Below are 25179 nucleotides of genomic sequence, written 5' to 3'. Positions count from 1 at the left end.
CCTCTTTTGTTGATTTGGGAAATTTATATTTTTGTCAATATTCACTCATTTAACCTAGATTGTCATATTTATCAATATTTAATTGAACAAAGTAGTTCTTACTAATTGCCTTAATTTCCTCTTCATTATAGGTGAGATTGCTCCTTTCATCTTTGATACTGTTAATTGGATTTTCTTCTTTTTTATTAGATTAACTAGCTTTTTATCTGCTTTATTTCTTTTTTTCAAAAGTATCAGCTCCTCGTCTTATTTATTAGTTCAATAGTTCTTTTACATTAAATTTGATTAATTTCTCTTTTAATTTTAAGGGTTTCAAATTTAGTTTTTATCTGGGAATTTTTATTTGTTCTTTTTCTAATTTTTGATGAAGTGAGTCCAATTCATTGATCTCTGCTCTCTCTATTTTGTTGGTATAGGCAGTCAGTGATATAAATGCTCCCCTGAGTACTGCTTTGGCTGTATCCCATAGGTTTTTGTATGATGTCTCCTCATTGTCATTCTCTTTAATTAAGTCTGTAACTGTTTCTATGATTTCTTCTTTGACCCAACTGTTTTGAAGAATTAGATTATTTAATTTCCAATTAACTTTAAATTTGCTTTTCCATTGGACATTTGTTGATTATAATTATTACCACATTATGATTTGAAAAAGTGGCATTTGTTATTTCTGCTTTTCTGTATGTGTTTGTAATATTCCTATGCCTTAGTACATGGTCAGTCTTTGTATATGTACCATTGACTGCTGAGAAGAAGGTGTATTCCTTTTTATCCCTGTTCAGTTTTCTTCAGATATCTATTAATTCTAATATTTTTAGTACTTTGTTTATTTCTCTTCTTGTTTATTTATTTTTTGGTTTTATTTATTTAGTTATGAGAGGGAAAGTTTAAGAACCTCCACTTTTATGGTCTTACTATATATTTCCTCCTTGAGCTCCTTCAATTTTACCTTTATAAATCTAGATGCTATACCATTTGGTGGGAATATTTAGTAATGCTATTACTTTATTGTTTATGGTACCTTTTAAAAAAATGTAATTTCCTTCCTTATCTCTTTTAATTAGATCAATTTCTACTTTGGATTTGTCTGGTATCATGATTACTACTCCTGCTTTTTTTTTTTTTACTTTAGGTGATGCATAATATATTCTGTTCTAGTCTTTTACTTTGAATCTTAGTGTGTCACCCTGCCTCATGTGTGTTTCTTGTAAACAACATATAGTAACATTCTGTTTTTTAATCCACTCTGTTATCTGCTTCTGTTTAATTGGTGAGTTCATCCTATTCACATTAAGTATTATGATTACTAACTGCATATTGCCCTCCATCTTATTATCCCCTTTAGATCATGCCCTATTCCATTTTACTCTATTTCTTCTCATCACTATTTTGCTTTTTGTAACCCCCCCCCCTCACCAGGTCCCCTTCCCTTATATTCTCCTTTGCTTCCCTTGTCTTATTTTCCTTTTACTTCTCTTTAGGGTAAGATAGAATTCTATGCTCCGCTGAGTATACTTGGTTTTCCCTCTCTGAGCCAATTACAAAGAGAGTAAAGTTTAAGCATTGCCTGCTACCATCCTTATCCTTCTCTCTCTGTATTGATTTTTCTTGCCTCTTTATTATATAATTTTTCCCATTTGTTCTCACCTTGCCTTTCCTCTCAGTGACATCCTCTTAGCCCTTGATTGCTTTCTTTTACATGACACTCATATTCAAACATATCATATCACACATACACATTATTCCATATCATCACTTTTACATATACATCATATCATCATATACATCTTATTATCATAATCAACTTACTTTTCTACCCTCTTTATAAGTAGATTCTTTCTATCTTCTCTACTTCTGAGAGTAATTTTTTTAAACCCTTGCCTTCCATCTTAGTGTCAATACTGTGTATTGGCTCCAAGGAAGAAGAGTGGTGGTAAGGGCTAGGCAATGTTGATCAAGTGACTTGACCAGGGTCACACATCTGGGAAGTGTCTGAGGCCAGATTTGAACCTAGGACCTCCCTTCACTAGGTCTGACTTCTGAGAGTAATTTTTGAAAATTATAGAAATCCTCTTTCCATGTGTGTGTGTGTATATATATATATTTCTACCTTAATAAGTACCTTAAATTTTCTCTTTCTTATTTACCTTTCTGGGATTCTCTTGTGGTTTGCATTTGGCTTCAAATTTTGTGTTTTGGTCTCACTTATTCCTTAGGAATGTTTAGAAATCTTCTATTTTATTGAGTGACCATTTTTCCCTGAAAGAGTATACTCAGTATTGCTGGATAGGTGACTCTGGGTTGTAAACCCAAATCATTTCTGAATATCATATTCTATGACTTCTGATCCTTTAATGTAGAATCCACTAGACCCCGAGTGATTCTAATTGTAGCTCTATGGTATTTGAATGGTTTCTTTCTGGCTTCTTGAAGTATTTCTTTCCTTGGCTTGGAGGTGCTTAAATTTGGCTATTACATTCCTGGAGGTTGCCATTTGAGGATTTCTTTCTGCAGGCAATCTGTGAATTCTTTCAATTTAAATTGTATTTATTTGTTAAAGAATCTCTGGGCAATTATCTTTGATAATTTCTTGTAATATGATATCCAAGGTTTTTTCTTCATCATGCTTTCAGGTAGTCCAATTATTCTCAGATTGTCTCTCCTAGATTTATTTTCTAGGTCAGTTGTTCTTTCATTAAGACATTTCATGTTTTCCTCTGTTTTTTCATTCCTTTGATTCTTCTTTATTGTTTCTGGATTTCTCATGAAATCATTAGTTTCTAAATGGTCAATTCTGATTTTTAAGGCCTGGTTTTCCTCTATCAAGTTTTTATTCCCCTTTTTTCAATTGGCCCACTTCTTCTTGTATCAATTTCCTTTCTTCTTACATCACTCTCATTTCTCTTTGCTTCCTTTTCGTTTCTCCTTGCATCATTTTCATTTCTCTCACCCTCTTTTCATTTGTCTTTCTTAACTGGCTTTTGAAGTCTTTTCTGAGCTCTTCTAGACTCTGTGTCCATTGCATATTTTTATTTTTGTCTTTGTATATATTTCATTTGCTTTCACTGGCCACTTTTGCTTCTTCATCTTGCTCTTTATTTCCATAATAACTCTTTGGAGTTAGCAGCTTTTTTGTTTGTTTGCTCATTTTTCCTATTTAATTATAGGTAGGCTCTGTTTTCTAAGAAGTTCTTGTACCCTCTTAAATTTCAGTCCTTCCCTTGGTGCTATTTTTGGTTTATTTTCTGAGTTGTTACTAGTTTTCCAGATCATCTGAGGGTTGAGAGCTCTGAGTGTCCCCTCCCCCTGCTGAATCAATTGACCTTTGAGATTCTGCTTGCTTAAAGACTTTCCTCAGGCTTAGGTGTAAGCTTTTGATCTCAGTCTGAACTTGATAGTTATTTAACAGATTCTAGCCCCAGACATAGGCTCACTTGTTTTGATCTCAAGATATTCTTTTTTTAATTGAAAAAATTTATTTAATTAATTTAGAATATTTTCCCATCTTTATATGATTCATATTCTTTTGCTTCCTTCTCCCCCCCCCCCAGCTGATGTGCAATTCGATTGGGTTTTACATGTATCATTCATTAAGACCTATTTCCATATTATTGATAATTGTACTAGGGTGATCATTTAGAATCTACAGCCCCAATCATAGCCCCATCAACCCATGTGATCAAGCAATTATTTTTCTTCTGTTTTTCTACTCGTACAGTTCTTTTTCTAAATGTTGATAGTGTTCTTTCTCATAAGACCCTCAGAATTGTCCTGGATCATTGCAGTGCTGCTAGTAAAGAAGTTCATTACATTTGATTGTACCATAGTATATCAGTCTCTGTGTATAATGTTCTCCTGTTTCTCCTCCTTTCACTCTGCATCAATTCTGGGAGGTCTTTCCAGTTCACATGTAATTCCTCCAGTTCATTATTTCTTTGAGCATAATAGTATTCCATCACCAGCAGATACCACAATTTGTTCAACCATTCCCCAAATGAAGGACACCCCCTCCTTTTCCAATTTACTTGCTACCACAAAGAGCATGGCTATAAATATTTTTGTACTAGTCTTTTTTCTTATGATCTCTTTGGGGGTATAGACCCAGCAGTGCTAAGGCTGTATCAAAGGACAGACAGTCTTTTAAAGCCCTTTGGGCATAGTTCCAAATTGCCATTCAGAATTGTTCTCAGGGTATTCTTGATTCAATCAGGTACACCCTTGATTGCCCTGTCCTGAAGCTCCATCCTTAGTTTTAGGCAAATCATCCCAGGGAGGCTTCCACTGAGAATTATTTCCTCACCCCCAAACCAAACTATTTCCTCACCCCACATCCTGACTGGGAATCCTGACTTTGCTCTAGGCCCATGTGGATCAGTACCCCTTCAGCCCAGATTGCCTTGGGCTGGGACTCTAGACTTCTCTATACATTTTCAATTTCAAGGGTCTTAGTTGGCTTGGACCATTCTTTGCCCCAGCAGGATCTCTGGGTATGATTTAGCTTGGACTTAAGTTCAGAACCTGTGAGAGCAGATGTGTGGGGCAGTAGTGTGTGGTTTGCTCTTGGCTTGCTCCACACTTGTTGCTATGTCTCCTGCTAGTTCTCAACTCTCACCTTAGTTCTCCAGATGATCTTTGCCTGCCTACTTTTGGGCTTTTTCTTTTTTTTTTGAAGGTTGTTTTCTTCTATCTCTGTTGGTTCTTTCAGTCCTGGATTCATTTTGTGGCAATATTTTTCTCTTGATTGGAGAGTATTTTCATGGTGAGACAGTGCATTGCTGCCTAGTTACTCCACCATCTTGGCTCCATTCCTCGTGCTTTAAGTTTTACAAAGCAATACATATTTTTTATAAATCTATGTTATTCTAAATTGAGAGAGGTTAAGTGACTTTCCTGAGATCATATAGTAAAGATCTGTGATGGTTTTGAACCCAATTCCTCCTGATTATATCTAGCATTTTGTCCCATAGACCAACCTGTCTTTCTGAGTAAATAATTTTTTAAATCTTTATCTTCCATCTTTGAATGAATAATGTTTATTGGTTCCAAAGCTGAAGAGTGGTGAGGGCTAGGCAATGAGGGTTAAGTGACTTGCACAGTCATGTAGCTTGGTAGTGTGTGAGACCAGATTTGAACTTAAGACCTCCCATCTCTAGGCCTGGATCTCAATCCACTGAGCCACCTAGCAGTCCATCTCTTCCTATAAATAATTAAAACATCATTGCTTATTTCTGGAAACTTATAATCCATTTCACTTTGCTTGGCTTCAAAGAAACAATATTCTAAGTTGATGCATCATTTACATTAAAAAATGAATTATAAACTTATGTACAAAAATCTAAGTAATGCACATATTCATATATATATGTGTATATATATATAAGCAATTTCAAAAATGCATACTGTGAACTTCTCTAAAGAAATTTACTTTGTAATTTAAATATAAAAAACGCATTAGATTTTTTGAGCCTTCAAGAGAATATGAAATTAAAGAAAATTTGGAATCCTGTACAAGCATTCAAGGTAAAAATATATATTAAGTATAGGATAAACCTTATTCCATAGTATAGAAAATATAGAAAAAATGGAGAACTCATAACAGTACTTATACAGTAGATACACTTTCCTTTCTAGGGTGTTGCACTTTCCCCTTTCTCACTCCCCATCTTGATCCTTGCCAAATGCTATGAAATCTTCTGGACTCAATACTACTTTGTTTTGTTTGATTTCTCTCAAATGAGAAATAAATTTAGAATTGCTAAGGAGGCAATTTCTCAATATTCCAAAAGGTCCCCTTTTCACATAAAAGATTTGATAGATATCCAAAATGTTATTACTACCCTAAGGATTTGGACTCTTTTAGAAGGAAAAGAAAGTTGTAGTGGCTTTCCTGATCAGACTAGCATTGTCAAAAATAACTCATGGCAATCACTGTGAAATTCCAACTTTTTTTTTCTTTCCCACATGGTAAATTTACTCTTCATTCCCAAAAGATTATTTATCGTTGGTCAAGAAGTTGTTTTTTTTTTTGTTTTGTTATCTCTAGAAGACTATGGTTTTGGAACTCCTACAACTTTCTTGCATGGTTCCCCTTACCTTTGTCCCTTTGACTAGAATCATCACAAATTAGTCATTGACTTTCCATGGCTAGATGGATGTACTTAAAATGTAGGTGTTTGACATTCCCCTTTTAGTGTAAATGTATAAAAATTCAAATAACCACCATAGGCCTCTGTGAAAAAATAAACATTAACAATTCATGGGATGGGTTCAAATACCCCTATTTTGATCCCAGGAACATGTTTAGTTATTTTCCTCTATTTTTGTCCTCTTAAAAAGGAATAGATATGAGGCAAAATGTGCAAAAGGAAAAGTCTAAAAAAGCAAAAGTCTAAAAAGAAGTGTCTTTTTATGGTATATAAATATTAATGTATATTATGTCTTACAACAATAAATAATATATTCCCAATTGAACCAGAATTAATTGAGAATGGATCTGCATAATGGTCATTTCTTCATTCCAGGTAAACAGATTATTCTCTATTTTTTAGTTTTTATTTATAATTTATTAATACATGCTTAACTCTTACTCTCTGTGACCAGAATTTTGACCTGAAATCAATAACTCTTTAGGAATTCCAGAGATAACTACAAGGAATTTTGGGTCTCCTCACCTACAGCCTTTAAAAAAAAATTATATAGTCAATTTAGAACATTATTCCTTGGTTACAAGAATCATAGTCTTTCCCACCCTCCCCTAACCCTACCTTTCCCATAGCCAATGCACAATTGCAATGGGTATTACATGTGTCCTTGATCAGAACCTATTTCCATGCTGTTGATGTTTGCACTAGGGTGTTCATTTATAGTCTATATCCCCAAACATATACCCCTCAACCCATATAATCCATCAATTGTTTTTCTTTGGTGTTTCTATTCCCACAGTTTTTCCTCCAAGTTGTTCAGGATCACTGAATTGACACTAATGGAGAAGTCCATGACATTCGATTATACCACAGTGTTTCATTCTCTGTGTACAGTGTTCTCTTGGTTCTGCTCCTTTCACTCTGCATCAATTCCTGGAGGTCATTATAGTTCATATGGAATACATCCAGTTTATTATTCCTTTGAGCACAATAGTATTCCATCAGTAACATATACCGCAATTTGTTCAGCTATTCCCCAATTGAAGGGCATCCCCTCATTTTCCAATTTTTTTGCCACCAAAAAGATTTCAGGTCAAAATTCTGGTCACAGAGAGTAAGAATTAAGCATGTATGAATATTCTTGTACCAGTCTTTTTCCTTATTATCTCTTTGGGATACAAACCTAGCTGGATGAAAGGGCAGACAGTCTTTTAGCACCCTTTGGGCATAGTTCCAAATGGCCCTCCAGAATGGTTGGATCAATTAACAATTCCACCAGCAATGAATTAATGTCCCAAATTTGCCACACCCCCTCCAGCATTCATTACTTTCCATTGCTGTCATGTTGGCCAATCTGCTAGGTGTGAGATGATACCTCAGAGTTGGCTTGATTTACATCTTTCTGATTATAAGAGATTTAGAACAATTTTTCATGTGCTTATTAATAGTTTTGATTTATTTAACTGACAATTACCCATTCATGTCCCTTGCCCATTTATTAATTGGAGAATGGCTTGATTATTTTTTGTGAACAATTGATTTAGCTCTTTATAAATTTGAGTAATTAGACCTTTCTCAGAGGTTTTTGTTATGAAGATTTTTTCCAAATTTGTTGCTTCCCTTCTTATTTTGGTTGCATTGATTTTGTTTGTACAAAAACATTTTATTTTGATGTAATCAAAATTATTTTATATTTTGTGATTTTTTTCTAACTCTTGCTTGGTCTGAAAATCTTTCCTTTCCCAAAAATCTGACATGTATATTATTCTGTGTTCACCTAATTTACTTATAGTTTCCTTCTTTATATTCAAGTCATTGACACATTCTGAGTTTATCTTGGTGTAGGGTGTGAGATGTTGATCCAACCCAAGTCTCTCCCATACTGTCTTCCAATTTTCCAAGCAGTTTTCATCAAATAGTGGATTTTGGTCCACTGGGATATTTGGGCTTATCATAGACTGCCCTGCTGAGGTCACTTAGCCCAAGTGTATTCCACTGATTGTCCTTTCTTTCTCTTAGCCAGTACCATATTGTTTTGATAACCACTACTTGACAATATAGTTTGAGATCTGGGACTGCAAGGCCACCTTCCTTCACATTTTTTTCATTATTTTCCTGCATATCCTTGATATTTTGTTATTCCCAATGAACTTTGTTATGTTTTTTTCTAATTCAGTAAAAAAAAAAATGGTAGTTCAATGAGTATGGCACTAAATAAGTAAATTAATTTGGATAGGATTGTCATTTTGATTATGTTAGCTTATCCCACCCATGAGCAATCTATGTTTTTTCCAATTGTTTAGATCTTTTTTTAATTGTGTAGTTGTGTTCATATAGTTCCTTTGTTTTTCTTGGAAGACATATTCCTAATTATTTCATACTGTCTATGGTGATTTCAAATGGAATTTCTCTTTCTAATTCTTGCTGCTGAAAAGTGTTGGAAATATATAGAAAAGCTGATGACATGTGGGTTTATTTTGTAACCTCTGACTTTGCTAAAGTTGGTTGATTATTTGCACTAGCTTTTTAGTTGATTCTCTAGCATTCTTTAAGTAGACCATTATATCATCTGCAAAGAGTGATAGCTTGGTCTCCTCATTGCCTATTTTAATACCTTCAATTTATTTTTCTTCTCCAATTGCTACAGGTAGTGTTTCTAGTACAATATTAAATAATAGAGGTGATAATAGATATCCTTGTTTCACTCCTGATCTTATTGGGAATTCCTCTAGTTAATTATGTGGATTTTTTTCCTCATATTGAACCATCTTTGCATTCCTGCTATAAATCCTACCTAGTCATAATGAATAATGCTCGTGATTACTTGCTGAAGTCTTTTTGCAAGTATACTATTTAAGATTTTTGCATCTATGTTCATTAAGGAGATTGGTCTATAGTTTTCTTTCTCTGTTTTTGACCTACCTGGCTTTGGATCAGTACCATATTTGTGTCATAAAAGTAATTTGGTAGAACTCCCTCTTTGCTTATTCTGTCAAATAGTTTGTATAATATTGGGATTAGTTGTTCTCTGAATATTTGATAGGATTCATTTGTGAATCCATCTGGTCCTAGGGATTTTTTTCTTAGGGAGCTCTTTGATGGCTTGTTCAATTTCTTTTTCTTATATGGAGTTGTTTAGGTATTCTATTTCTTCTCTGTTAGTCTAAGCAATTTGTATTTTTGTAAATATTCATCCATATCATCTAGATTGCCATATTTATTGACAAATAATTGGTCATAATAATTTTAATGCTTGCCTTAATTTCCTCTTTATTTGAGATGAGGTCACCCATTTTCATCTTGGATAGCATCATTTTGTTTTTCTTCTTTCCTTTTTTTTTAATTAGATTGACCAGTCCTTTGTCTATTGTTTTTGTTTTTCAAAGTATCAGCTTCTAGTCTTATTTATTAAATCAATAGTTCTTTGAATTTCACTTTTATTCATTTCTCCTTTGATTTTTAGGATCTCTAATTTGGTCTTCATCTGAAGGTTTTTAATTTTTTAGTTTTTAGTTATTTAATTTGCATGCTCAATTCATTGACCTCTGCCTGCCCTAATTTGTTAATATATTAACTTAAGGATATAATTATCCCCCTGAGCACTTCTTTGACTGCATACCATAGATTTTTTAAGCATGTCTCATCATTGTCATTTTCTTCAATGAAATTATTAATTGTTTCTATGTTTTGTTCTTTAACTAACCAATTTTGGAGAATCATATTGTTTAATTTCTACTTAATTTTTGATTTGCCTCTCAATGTACCCTTAGTAATTATTAATTTCATTGCATTATGGTCTGAGAAGGTTACATTCATTATTTCTGCTCTTTTGCACTTTTTTGCAATGTTTTTATTCTCTAGTACATGGTCAATCTTTGTGAATGTACCATGTGCTGCCTAAAAGAAGGTGTATTCCTTTTTGTCCCTATTTATTTTTCTCCACATATCTACTAACTACTAATTCTAATTTTTTAAAGATTTCATTCACTTCTCTTACCTCTTCCTCATTTATTTTTTGGTTTGCTTTATCTAGTTTTTATAGAAGAAGGTTCAGGTCTCCCACTATTATAGTTTTTCTATCTATTTCATCCTTGAACTCCCCTAGTTTCTCCTTTAGAAATTTGAGTGGTATGCCATTTGGTGGATACATGTTGAATACTGATATTTCCTCATTGTCTATACTGCCTTTTATCAAGATGTAATCACCTTCCCTATCTTTTTTGGCTAGATCTATTTTTACTTTGGCTTTGTCAGATATTGTGATTGGTATTCCTGCCTTCTTTTTATCAGTTGAAGCCCAATAGATTTATCTCCATCCTCTTATATTTACCCTATGTGTCTATTTTCCTCCTGTTTGTTTCTTGTAGACAACATATGGTAGGTTTTTGGTTTCTAATACACTCTGCTATTCACTTGTGTTTTATGGGTGAGTTCATTCAATTCACATTCAGAGTTATGATTACCAGATTTGTATTTCCCAGCATTTTGATTTTCACTCCTATTCCTGCCCTTTCTTCTTTCTCTATTTCCTTCTACACCAGTGTTTTCTTGTTAATCAGTTCCCCTAATTCCCACCCTTATTTTACTTCCCTTTTTACCCTCCCCTTCTTATTCCCCTTATTTTCTTTAGAATCTTTTTAAACTACCCCATCGCCTCCCCCTTCCTTCTATTTCTTCTCTCCCCACAAGTCTGTTTGTTATCCTTCTACTTCCCTATAGGTCACAAATCAATTTTCTGCCCCAAAGTATTTGAGTGTTATACCCTCTTTGAATGAATTTCAGTGCACATAAGAATTCAGTATTTCCTATCTCCAACCTCTTTATCCTTCCAGTGTATTGATGTTCTTCCCCACTCCTGCCTTGTGCTTATTGGTGACATAAATTTATCCCATTTTGTTTCTTTTCCCATTTCTCTTAGCATTAACATCTTTTTTTTAACTCTATATGTGTGAGAGATATGCATATATATGTCTATATACATATTTATGTCTTGGCATTTCATCCTATACAGTTTGTGATGGTTCCCTCTAAGTGTAATTCTTCTAGATACCCAGGTGATAATAACAGTTTTTTAAAGTTACCAATATCCTCTTTTCTTATAGGGATACATATCACTTTAACTTATTGGATCTCTTAAAAAAAGTGTTTTTGTTTTGTTTTGTTTGTCTTTCCTCCCCCCCCTCTTTCTTAATTACCTTTTGATGATTCTCTTGGGTTCTGTGTTTGAGCATCAAATTTTCTATTCAGGTCTGGATTTTTCTTTACAAATGCTTGGAATTCTTCTCTTTTGTTAAATGACCATACTTTCCCCTGCAATAATATGGTCAGTTTTACTGGGTAGTTGATTCTTAGTTGTAGACCTAGTTCCCTTGCTTTCCAGAAGATCATATTCCATGCCTTTTGGTCCTTCAGTGTATATGCAGCCAAATCATGTGTTATTCTCACTGTAGTTCCATAGTATCTGAATGACTTCTTCTTAGCAGCTTGTAATATTTTTTCATTGGTCTGATCATTCTTGAATTTGGCTATGACATTCCTGGGTGTTGTCAGCTGGGGATTAAATACAGGAGGTGATCTGTGGATTTTTTGAATCTCCACTTTTCCCTCTTGTTCTAGAATGTTGGGGCAGTTTTCTTGGATGATTTCCTGTAGGATGATGTCCAAGCTTTTTTTTTTTTTTGTGATGGTCTTCCGGTAGCCCAATGATTCTTAGGTTGTTTCTCCTGGAATGATTTTTTAAAACTTCTGTTTTGTGAATGAGGTGCTTCATATTTATCTCAATTTTTTTCATTCTTTTGATTTTGTTTTATAGTTTACTGCTGCCTTGTGAAGTCGCTTGCTTCTAATTCTTCTATTCTGGTTTTTAATGACTGAATTTCATCCCTGGATTTTTGGTCATCCTTTTCTTTCTGATCTTCTATCTCCTTTGCCTGATTTTCAAGGTGATTAATTTTGGCTTTCAAAACACTATTTTCTGTTTCCAGATGACTTATCTTGCTTTTTAAGTTCTTTTCCCAGTTGTCTTCAGCCTCGTTTAATTGTGTTTTGAATTGTAATTTGAGTTCTTCCAAATCCTGTGACCAATTCACTGGAGTTTCTGTGTTTTTTCTTGGTGTTCCTTGATCTTACTCTGTTATATTTTCTCTATGTTCATTGCTTGGATGGAAGCTGTCAATTGTAATTTCTTTTTGCTTTTTCCATTGTTTGCTCATATTTGCCCCTTTCCCCCCTGTAGTTGCCTGTACTCTTACTCCTCTCATTGTGTACTGGATCTGTGCTTTTGGGCTTTTCTGTCAGCCTTCACCCTTGGAGCTTAGCAAGGCACTCAGAGCAGTCTGTAGTGGAGGGGTGTTGGACCTTGAGCTTTCCTACCCTCTGAAGGTTTATTGAGATTAAGCCCAGTTGAGTTGAATTTGCAGATCTGGATGTGCCCTGAGACCAAAACCTCAGGGGAAGGGGGAGGGGGATAATATGAAGTGTCTCTGCTTCTGTGAATGGTTTGTCTCCTCTGTGCTTCTCCTTGAACTGCCTCTGAGCCTCCCATGTTCTAAGCTCTCAACCTGGTACAGCTTTCCCCTAAGGTACTCCCTACAGGCTAGCACCCTTGCCTGCCCAGATATTCCAGTCACTGCTGGAAGCTCAGTACTGTAGGTGGAGGAGTGGTCCTGGGACCTTCCTTTTTCCTTCTCCTTAAACCCGAATGTTCTTGAGTTCAGGCTTTTCGGGGGCATACCTTTTAAGTTGAGGTCAGCAGGAGGGTTCCTTGACTCTGTCCTGTTGTTAGGTTTGGTTTTCAGTCCCCTAGGAGCATTTGGTTTTTAATCAGCAAGGAAGGTTTTTCAGAGGTCTGAACTTTCACTGCCTCTATGCTGCCATCTTGACTCCTCTTTCTAAACAGATTATTCGTAAAGAAGACAACCTCTCTACCTTCTCAGTTTGCTTAATTGTTCACATAAAAGGATTCTGTTAAACCCAAATTATTAAAAGAAATAACTACCTCTTTCTGTGTAATAACTATTATTGAGGTCATGTCAATATGTTAAAAATTAGAAAGTATATAGAATTATTATTATACTACACTAACAATTCTATAATATATACTACATATATTACACACACACACACATATATATATGTATATATGTACTATACAATATATTCAATTGAAATACAATTACTCTGTTCTTTCGAGGGGATGCTACATATATTTCAATCTTCATCATAGTTCAGGTGCTTCAAACTCATAGCAACATGCTGTTTATAGTTTTAAATCTATTAAGAAGAGAAACAAAAGGATTTTCTAGGGGCACAATTTCCTCATTTTTCCAATGAACTCTTTCTTTTGCCTCAGTGACTAATATAGACATCTAGATAGTAAATATTCTCTATCTTATTCTTATTCTCACAGAAATAAATAGAAATATTTACCACAAATTAAAAAAAAAATAAAACACACATTATCAGTCCATAATTTAGAGTCAGCAATTAAGAAAGGGGAAAAATGTAAACTGAAAGATGTTATACTTTGGGGGACATCAACTTGTCAATAAATATATATGCTAAAGAAAAGGATATTTGTAGCCTCTACATTCTAAGCTACTTATTATGCTATATATAATGATTAAAATATACTTATTGTTATATGGGACAATAAATATTTTTCCAGGCACCAAAACATAACCAAAGGTAGGACAAGATATCAACTCAAGGCACCTGTTGTGGAGTTAGAAATCATGGGTTTGAATCTTGATTCTGGGATTTACTACTTGTGATAATCTTTGGGCAAGTTACTTCAGCTCTCTTGGTCTTGATTTCCTCAACTGTAAAATGAGGGTGTGAGAATGGATAACCTACAAGGTACTTTTGTCTTCTATTATTTTATGTTTTGTCTTGGTAAGATGACATAATTAAAAATACTGAGGAGAAGAATACATGAGCCCAAAGTTGTATGATCTTGGACCAATCACTACATCTTTCTAGGGTCCACTTTCCTCATCAGTAAAGTTAGCTTAATGATAACTTCATTTCTACAGAGCAGATCTGTTATTATGGAAAAAAAGTATTATCATATATAAAGTTCTTTAAAATATTACTATATTATTTGGATGTCAGGTATTATTAAGTTGAAATGAAATAAAATTTGGCTTGATTAAATAAAAAATTAAAGAAAATGAAAATCATTCCAAATCAATATTCTAGCTCACAGGGTAGTTAAGTTGTCTATCACTCACTGAATGTATTCAAGTAACGGCTATTTGACCATTTGTCAGAGATGTAGTAGAAATGATTTATTTTTAGACCCGAGTTAAGCTTGATGGTTTCTAAGCAGAGCTATAACTAGGACTGAGCAATAGGGACTTTGTTTGAAGGTGCCTATTTGAAAGCAATTTTACTAAAAGTCAACTGAAAGTAGTTGTGAATTAGTGACTACAAATTCAATCATAAGAGAATGCTTATATAAGGAAAGGACCCCTAAATGCTCTAGGATGTAGTTATTTTATTTCATGCAATATTATTTTTCTTATATTAAGTCCTTGAGAGGCAACTAATACATTGTTGTCAACATTCCTAGAATTTAACGAAATGCCTAGTACATGCTTAAAACATGTTTGCTTATTTGATTGAATGAACCAATAATGCCTACATCATGAAGCAAATATAGTTCAGTCTTAACAAAATTCATCACTTCCCTTCCAACAACTTTTTTTGTCTCCAACAACTTCTGCAAAAGTTGGATCTTGCTGTCTATTCCTCTGAGGAAATTATATACATCTTTCAACAGAGACTAAAAATAATAAAAATAACCTTGATATCATATTTCAAGAAATCTTAAAGAAAACTGTCCTAATCTATTAGAACAAGAGGGGAAAGTAGATAAAGAAAGACTTTACTGGTCAACTTCTGAAAGAAACCTCAAAATGAAAAATCCCAGTGACATTAAAGTCAAATCCAGAGCTTCTAAGTCAAAGAAAAAGGCAAATAGTCAGAACTCAAGTTCCAAGAAGCTATAATAAGTGTTACATGCAACCGAGCAGCCACCAATGTAAATGAGTAGAAAAGTCAGAATGTGGCATTTCAGAAGCCAAAGTATTTGTCGTTATAGCCAAGGATAACTTAAGCATCCAAACTAAGTATAAACCTACAAGGAAATAAAAGGCTCTTTTTTGTAATGGTGGACCTCCCAGAATTCCTGATGAAAAGATCAGAGTTGACAAGAAAATTGGAAATTAAGACACAGAAGTTGGGAAAAACATAAAAAGTCAACAATAATTTTGTTTTGAAATTATAAATAATGACTACTTATGTTATGAGGAAATAATTTATGTATCCCATCTGAACACCATCACCATAAATCATAGAGGAAGTCTAATTAGATAGAAGTCCTGGGAGTGATTCTAATGTCTTGGTGATATTAAAGAAAAAGGTGAAAGGAATGTGAAGAGGAATATGGTTGTGTGAACTAGGGAAGAAAAAATTCAAATGCCTTTACTAGTATTAAGGATCCACCACAATGTGGTATTATACTACCTTCTCCACCTTATATTACTTCACTCTATGAATTCAGTGCTACACAATAGATTGTCCCATAATTGATTTGTATTCTACACCTTTGTGCCCTTTTCATCCACTTCCTTATTATGCCTGTAATGTCTTTTTGACAGAATTAGAGAGGTGGAAAGATGTCTCTGACCATCTGCTTCAGCCCATAAGAGAAAGAAATACATGCCATAAATGACTTTGAAAAATGATTATCTAGTTTCTGCTTGAAGATCTCCAAAAAGAGGAACATGCCAACTTTTCAAGAAAGCTGGATTCACTTTTGGACAGTTTTAATAGTTATAAAGCTTGTTTTTCATGGTTTCAAATCTTAATCTTGTCATTCAGGTTTCTACCCATTACTACTGATTCTGCCCTCTGGGGTCAAGCAAGACCAATCCAATTCCTACCCTCCATGATAAGTGCTACTAATACCAAAAAACAACTGTCATGCTTCCCCTTATAATTTATTTTCTTTCCAGACTTCAGATCTCTAATTCTTTCCATTGAATTTAGCATATCATGGATTTGAAGTCCTTCACTATTCTAGATGCCATTCTCTGAATGAATTTATCCCTAGCTTAACAATATTCTCTTTAAACTGTAAATTTAACACAGTATTCCAGATGTCATCTGACCAAGGTATATTGTTCAGAAAGAGTATAACATTTATTTTTGAAAACTATGCCACTATTTATTTGATCCAAGTTAACATATGTTAACAAGTTACAATGTTGATTCAATTACCCTGCAATCTACTAAAACCCCTAGATCTATTTTTTCCTGATAAACCATCCTTTCCTAAACTTATGCAGTTGATATTTTTTGAAACCAAGTATTAGATTTCACATTTATCCCTACTGAAATTCTATTAACTTGATGAATTACTGACCATTTTGAGAAGTCCGTGTGAAATTCTACCTCACCTATGAAATGTTCCCTATAATTACTTTCCCATTTACACCTCACATAACATTTTATTTTGCAGCTTTCTAGTGCATTTGCCATGTAATAGGATATATTATAATTATCTGTCTTCTTTTCTTATCCCCTTAACAGAAGATGAATTTCCATAAGAGAAGGAACTATGCCTTTACTTTGTATTGATTTAATTTATTTTTCTTACTTAGTACACTCAATGCTGGGGTGGGGGGGGTGCTGAATGAATTTGCAATCATTCTTTGCAAAGATACTATGATTTAAATAGCTAGACCTACCATGTATTTGAGCCTAAAAATTCCCTAATTTAGAGACTTTCTCTATGCTAAAATGAAGTTAATAATTGAAGGGAAAAAACCCACAAAACTATGTTAAATTATTTTTGAAGTGTTTTTGTATTTATTTTTAAATTTTGAATTGAGTATTTATTTATGGAAAATCATATTTGAAATAACTCTTCCAAATTTATTTCTTTAGGTTTGTAATTCTACTTCCTGACTATTATAACTCATCCCTCCAATCTCAAGGCTACTAACTAAAACTTAAGATCTAAGTTATGTTGCTTTCCAAACCCTATTGTGATAAACACATGTTTTATTCATTTAGGCCTACTTTCTCTGGGGAGCTACATAGCGATCTCCAAAGAGCAAAAATAGAATTAAGTACACCACTGAAAAGGACATATATTTCATTTGTTCTCTCAGGAATAGATGGCATTTTTTAAAAGTCAATAGATTCACCATATTAACCTTAATTAAAGATAACATAATATTTAGTTATAGTAATGAAATACCATTATTTGAAAATTAGCACATAAAACAAACTTTGAGAGCATACAGTACAATTCATGCCATTCTGTGTCATAAAATTATAGCTGATGATGATTTTACCAGGTTAATCATGCAGTCATAAGATCAGAAGTTGAGAGAATATTGAGAATTCCAAGTTAATGGAATGTATTTTATCAGGAGATTTTGAAATAGAGATATTCCTCAAATGCTTGTAGGATAAAATTACCTCTCCTAGGTGAGGCTATATTTTGAAAAAGAAATTAAAATACAAAAATATACTCTATTCAGATTATTAATAATGTTTCTGTGAAAGTTAAAGGAAAGAGAGGATTTGAAGTTTTGCATATTCAGTCTCAAAAGGAAAAATGGGTATTAGTGTACTTTCCTTCCTTCAGCTTAATAAATTTCTCCATGAAATCAATTTTAAAACATGAATTAAGTGTGCAAATCACAGTACTAGATATTGGAGGAGACACAAAGTTTAAATAAGATCATATCTGCCCTCGTGGAATTCACTGTCAACTAGAGTGAGAAACATTATTATGGCACATAATAATGATTGGTCAATCCTTCTGACTGAGGTGAAAGAAATAACAAAAATATCAGAATTAAAAAGGATACTAGCAAATATTCAGTTTAATTCACAACTTAGCAAAAATAACCTCTACCATCTACAAGAGACTTTGTCCTTCATTTTCTAATTCAAGACCTTTACTAAGGGGGAAACCCTAACTTGGAGGTAATATTCTCCAATTCCAAAGTGGTCTAATTCAAAGGAATTTTTTTCCCTTACATGAGACATAAATTTTCCCCTTTTGGAAAATTTTCCTTTATTTCTGTTCTCTGGGGCCAAGTGGAACCAGTCTTTTCCCTTTATAATGGAAAGCCCTCCCTTCAATTTCACAATTTTCTGTTGCCTGGTAAATAATGGCCAATATACTAAATTAAAACAAATGCATTTTTTTCTCTGAATTGCAAGTTTACAAAGACTCTTAATAGAAGTATATGAACCTGAGCCATTCCAGTAAAGCAAGGTAAAACCTTCAAGGCTCTGAATGGCAATTAGTAGACATTTTTAACTCCTTAGGAAGAGCATTGAGGAGGCATCTAGGTGGCTGAGTAGATTGAGAGTGTGGTCCACAGTTGGTAGGTCTTGGGTTCAAATGCTGACTGAAACACTTCCTTAGTTACTAGTGCAATTGTGTCCTTACACTCTGATAATTCAGTTATCTACAGTTTATAAGAGGTGTTTATTTATACCCACTTATTCAGCCATTCACAGTAGGTCTTGGAATATTCTGCATTTGTAAAGGGCACCACCATATATGATGAAGAATGACATTAGCAATTAGCACTAGCAATCAAAGGTTGCTATGAGAAATACCTTAAGTTTCTGGTTAAATGGGGTATAAGGAATCATTCTTTTTTTGTGTATGAATTCATTATGAAATCCCTAAAAAACTCATATCTCAAGTTATCTTTAATACATCCTACCTAGTGCTACTAGACTAATTTCCCTTAAATACAACTTGGTACAAAAACTATTAGTAGCTCCCTGTTGCTTACAAATTCTTAACCTTAGTATTAATATTCCTCTAGGTCTGTTCCCAGAGTACTTTTTCCATCTTTATTTTTATTTAATCATTCTGAGAATGATAATTACAAATAAAATGGTATATTCATTGTCCTTTAGAAATTTGAGAAGTGTATTGGTTAATATGCATGTCTCAGACATGAATGATTCTAACACACATTGGTTCTGTGTTCCTGGGCAATTAATTTGACTTTTCATTGTCATGGGCAACTTTTTGAGCCTTTAAATTATAGAAAATCTGTTTATCTTCAGATGAAATATTTATTCTAGGATACTAAGATATTTATTCCTTGGAAAGAGGAAGTTTATTGTCTGGAGCTTCCTAAACCCATGAAAGCATAGGGATGTTCAAAATGTATGTACACATGTATGCACATAAAACATGTCATAAATATTCTTTCCTTTTATTTTGATATTCCTTCCTCAGAAGAACCACACCTCTTAACACTTCATGAAAGTTCTGTTATTCTTTTTATACTCAGCTTAAATATCACCTCCTCTATAAAGTGTCTCATTTCTCTGAACCAGTGTTTCCTCACTTCACTGAACTTCAGCTGTTCTTATAATCTGTTTTGCTCAAATGCATTGTACTCATTTATTGATCATTTTAAATAACTATACAAAGCAATAAGTTAAGTAGTAGGATAGGTTCACTATAATTAAAATTTAAGACTTGCCCTATTTGAAATAGATATGGCAAATATGAAATAGATAACCATACTATAGGCTCATAAGTTGTAATAATAAAATACAAGATGCAAAGTAATATTCCAGGTTGAAGATTAGAAAACTATTTATTTAAACTAATAATATATAGTCTACTCAGAAATTCTTTTAAAAAACCCAAAATGAAACCATCTGTAAAATTATTGTATTTTAAAAAAAAAGCTATTGGCAAGAAGTTGGAAAGTAAAAGGGCATCCTTCAATCGGGGAATGGCTGAACAAATTGTAATATTTGATAGTGATGGAATATTATTGGGCTATAAGGAATGATGAGAAGGATGATTTGAAAAAAGATGGAAAGATCTACATTAACTGATGCAGAGTGAAATAGGCAGCACCAGAAAAAAAAATGTACACAGTAATAGCAATATTTTGGAATGATCAAATTAGATAGACTTTGCTACTAATAGCAATATAACAATCCAGAACAATTCCAAGGGATTTATGAAAAAGAATGCTATCCACCTCCAGAGAAAGAATTATTGGAATAGGAATCCAGACTAAACTGTATGATTTATCATTTGTTTATTTGGGTTTATGTTTGGGGTATTGTTCATATAATATTGTTCACTTACAAAAATGAATAATTAAATATGTTTTACATGATAATGCATGTATAATCCAGAATGAATTGCTTACCAATTCTGGTAGAGGAGAGGGAAGAAGGGAGGCAATCTGGATCATATAATTTTTGAAAACTTACGTAGAAATTTGTTATTAAAATTTAAAGACATTCTAATATTTGGTGCATTTTACTCAATTTAAACAAAACAATGTGCAGATACGTGTATATATTATTAATTTGGTATTATAGTATACCATTTAAAAATATGTATATGTCCCTTGCAATGAAGGGATTCTTCAGAATTGGTATCCTGCTTTTGCCAATCTGTCACTATTCCTACAGAAATATCTTTCCTTCATTTTAAAACACAGTCATAGACCTGAGAGTCATTTTGTATTCCTCTTTGTTTCATGCTATGCCCTGGTCAAAGAATGAATCACCAAGTAATCTTGCCTTCTCTTTCTAACGGGGTTGTAAATGCCTTGAGAGCAAAGGCAGCCTTTGTATCTTGTATCACAAGGACCTAGCCTATTCCCTTGTGCAAAGAGGCACTCAATCAATATTTTTCTTTAGGTTTTGAAGGGAATGACAGCTTTACTCTCCTCATAGCACTGCTTTTGAATAAACACAAATAGAATGGTTATTCGACGTGTCTCATATATATATATATATATATATATATATATATATATATATATATATATCAGAGAATACAGATGAGAAGGATAAACAGCAAGCATAAAATCTAGAACATTTCCTATTCCTGCAAGTCAATATCCAAACTGGGATGGTACTTCTAGTTAGCAGGCAGAGCTTAAGAAATACTTATAGTTTTCTATTATCATACATTCAAAACTTTAATTATAATTATGTTAAAGGATCTAATAGAATTTAAAAGTTTTACCCATAATAATTAATAACCACCCAATTTGTAAGTTAATTAACAAGATTTGCTAAGATTTTGCTATGTACCAGGCACTCTTATAGATGCTGGAAATACAAAGCAAAAAGTTATAGAGTTATTAAGGAACTTATACTATATAGTGAAGATATGGCATGCACAAATATAGTTCTATAGGTTTATATGTCTAGTACTTAGTGCTTGGCACATAGATGAGTACTAAATTCATTTATACAGAAAAGAACATTTGAGACATCTGTTCTTTAATAGATGAAGAAATGGAAGACCAGAGAAGTTTTGTAACTTGTGCAAGGTCACACAGATGTAAAAGCAACAGAGCTAGAATTAAAAACCAAATTCCACTGACTCTGTGCCAAACATTCCTTTTACTGAAACAAAGAGCTTTACAATGAATAAAAATATATCATAAATTATAAATTGCTAAGATTGTAAGATTTCATTTTTCTGTTTTTGCTAGCAATATTTTGTTGTTATTATTTATGATTTTCCTATAGATGAAAGATACTAGGAAGTAGGATATGTGACTACTTCTGATTTTGTCACTAACAGTTGCATGACCAAAATGAAAATCCTTTACCACTCTCTTTCTCAGTTTATTCACCTGAAAAATACGGGGAATACATACTCCCTAAAGTTTCTACCAAATCTAAGTTTTAGGATTTATAATTTTTATTTATGTGTTGTTTTGGGGGCATTAATCATTAGAAAAATATTTAGTGATGTGGAAAGGTTGCAGATGTAGTTGCAACACATTCATAGGATGACTTTTAGGGAAAATATGGTCATTTTTTGTTTATAATTTTAATTCCTCTACCTTGAGAGTTTATAGAATCTAAGAAATGAGCATATAATGGGTGTTACTTAGTTCTTATTAATAGCACAATTGGCCTAAACATTCCAATACCATACCAAGTTTTATATTAGAGGATTGTGTGTATGTGTGTGTGAGTGTGTGTGCCTGGCATGAAGAAAAAAAAGCATTGTTATAGATAAGTCACCTAAGGACTAATTGTTTTTATCTGGAATATCAGTAAATAAGCATGTTTGGTCATTTATGGTAGTAATTATTACCATCAATAAAATATTTCAATTCTTTTCTTAATAAAATTTCTTTATTTCCATTTACTCATTGTAGTTAGGCAACATATTTGTTTGTTTGCATTAATAGATCTTATTCTCTCAGGAATTCCAACCTCTCTAGAAATGCCTAGAAATAAAATTTAGGAATTAAGATCATGCTATCTTAGACTTGGAGAGGACATTAGAGTTCATCAGTTAAGCTTTCACATTAAATTCCTTCCCTTTGCCAAATACTAGCCCTAATTCATATCCCTTGTGTTAGAATCAAATATGCTTCTTCCGGTTAAGATGGCGGCTTAGAGAAAGCTGAAGTTCAGATCTCCGGAAAACCCTTCCCGACCGATCTCAAACTAGAAGCTCCTAAGGCGCCGAAATTCAAAACGATCAACAGCACAGACCCTGGGAACCCTCCTCCTGGACCTGGACCCGGTTCAAAAGGTACGGCTCCCCTTAAAAGCCAGAACCCGAGATCCCTCGGACCTCAGGGGTAGGAGCGCAGAGTCCAAGGCTCCCGGAAGCGGCAGCCGGCCGGGCTCAGAGAGCAGGGTCTGAGGAACAACAACCCTCAGGGTCTTCTACCCAAGTCCCAGTCCCGGTGAAAGTGACTGCCTGGGGCCTCCACTGCAGAGAGCTGGTCGGTCCGGGTGAAAGTTACTGCCTGGGGCCTCCGCTGCAGAGAGCCGGTCAGTCCGGGTGAAAGTTACTGCCTGGGGCCTCCGCTGCAGAGAGCTGGTCAAAACAACAGCAACCCTCAGGGCGGGCAAGACAGCCTCACGCGCTGGATCCTGCTATCCAAGTCTCAGTGAAAGTCTGTGCTCTCGGAGCTTGGGGAAGCGGCAGCCCATCCCCCCGCAGGCCGATGAAACAGCCTCACGGCCAGCGATTCTGAAGGCAACTTCCGGAAATCGAGCCAGGGGGAGAGTGTGGCCTCGTGGTCCAACCCTTCCATTCCAGTTCCAGTGAGGCATATTCAGTTTAACCCAGGGAAAGCTCGTAGAACCAACATCTGCCCCGGACTAAAGCCTCTGATCACCAGAGATAAGAAAAGCTAATCCTCCACATTCAGAGATGACAAACTCTACAGAAGCACAGAAGCCCCAAAATACCAAGAAAAATAAGAAGAAAGGGGCGACTCTGGACACATTCTATGGAGCCAAAATACAAAATACAGAGCAGATAGAAGAAGATATACAAGAAAATTCTCCAAAATCTTCAAGAGGAAATAGAAACTCTCCACAAACACATGAAGAATTTGAATCAGAAAGGACCAAAAAGATGGAAGCCCTCTGGGAGGAAAAGTGGGCAATGATGCAAAAGAAATTCACGCATCTACAAAACCAGTTTGACCAAACTGTAAAAGAAAACCAGGCTTTAAAGCAAGAACTAATAAAGCAAAGCCAAAACACCAAGAAATTAGAAGAGAACATAAAATATCTCACCGACAAGGTGATAGATCTGGAAAACAGGGGGAGAAGAGAAAATTTAAGAATAATTGGACTCCCAGAAAAGCCAGAAATAAACACCAAACTGGACATGGTGATACAAGATATAATCAAAGAAAATTGCCCAGAGATTCTAGAACAAGGGGGCAATACATCCACTGACAGAGCTCACAGAACACCTTCTACACTAAACCCCCAAAAGACAACTCCCAGGAATGTAATTGCCAAATTCCAAAGCTATCAAACAAAAGAAAAAATCCTACAGGAAGCCAGAAAAAGACAATTTAGATATAAAGGAATGCCAATCAGGGTCACACAAGACCTTGCAAGTTCTACGCTGAATGATCGTAAGGCATGGAACATGATCTTCAGAAAGGCAAGAGAGCTGGGTCTCCAACCAAGAATCAGCTACCCAGCAAAACTGACTATATACTTCCAAGGGAAAGTATGGGCATTCAACAAAATAGAAGACTTCCAACTTTTTGCAAAGAAAAGACCAGAGCTCTGTGGAAAGTTTGATACCGAAAATCAAAGAGCAAGGAATACCTGAAAAGGTAAATATTAAGGAAAGGGGAAAAATGTTATCTTCTTTTACTCAAACTCTCTTCTATAAGGACTACATTTATATCAACCTATGTATACTAATATGTGGGGAAAATGTAATGTATAAATAGGGGGTAAAGAAAGACCAAATAGAATAATGGTTCTCACACAAAGATTCACAGGGGAAGGGGAGGGGAAGAAAACTCCTATAAGAAGGAGAGGAAGAGAGGGGGGGGGTTTACTTAAACCTCAATCTCAGGGAAATCAACTCTGAGAGGGAAAAACATCCAGATCCATTGGGATCTTGAATTCTATCTTACCCAACAAGGGTAAGGAGAAGGGAAAACCAAGGGGGGGAGGGGGAGAGGGAGAACAAAAAGGGAGGGAAAGAGAGGGGGGAGGGGGAGGGAACAAAAAGGGAGGGACTAAAAAGGGAAACATCAAGGGAGGGGACAAGGGGGACTGATTCAAAGTAAATCACTGGACTAAAAGGTAGAGCCGAAGAAGAAAAGGTTAGAATTAGGGAAGGCAATCAAAATGCCAGGGAGTCCACAAATGACAATCATAACTTTGAACGTGAATGAGATGAACTCACCCATAAAACGTAGACGAATAGCTGAATGGATTAGAACCCAAAACCCTACCATATGTTGTCTTCAAGAAACACACATGAGGCGGGTTGACACCCACAAGGTCAGAATTAAAGGATGGAGTAAGACCTTCTGGGCCTCAACTGATAGAAAGAAGGCAGGAGTGGTAATCATGATATCTGATAAAGCCAATGCAAAAATAGACCTGATCAAAAGGGATAGGGAAGGTAATTATATTTTGTTAAAAGGGACTCTAGACAATGAGGAAATATCATTAATCAACATGTATGCACCAAACAATATAGCACCCA

The sequence above is a fragment of the Monodelphis domestica genome, chromosome 2, assembly GCF_027887165.1.
Source record: "Monodelphis domestica isolate mMonDom1 chromosome 2, mMonDom1.pri, whole genome shotgun sequence".
Classification (NCBI taxonomy): domain Eukaryota; kingdom Metazoa; phylum Chordata; class Mammalia; order Didelphimorphia; family Didelphidae; genus Monodelphis; species Monodelphis domestica.
Note: the sequence above shows the minus strand (reverse complement) of the source record.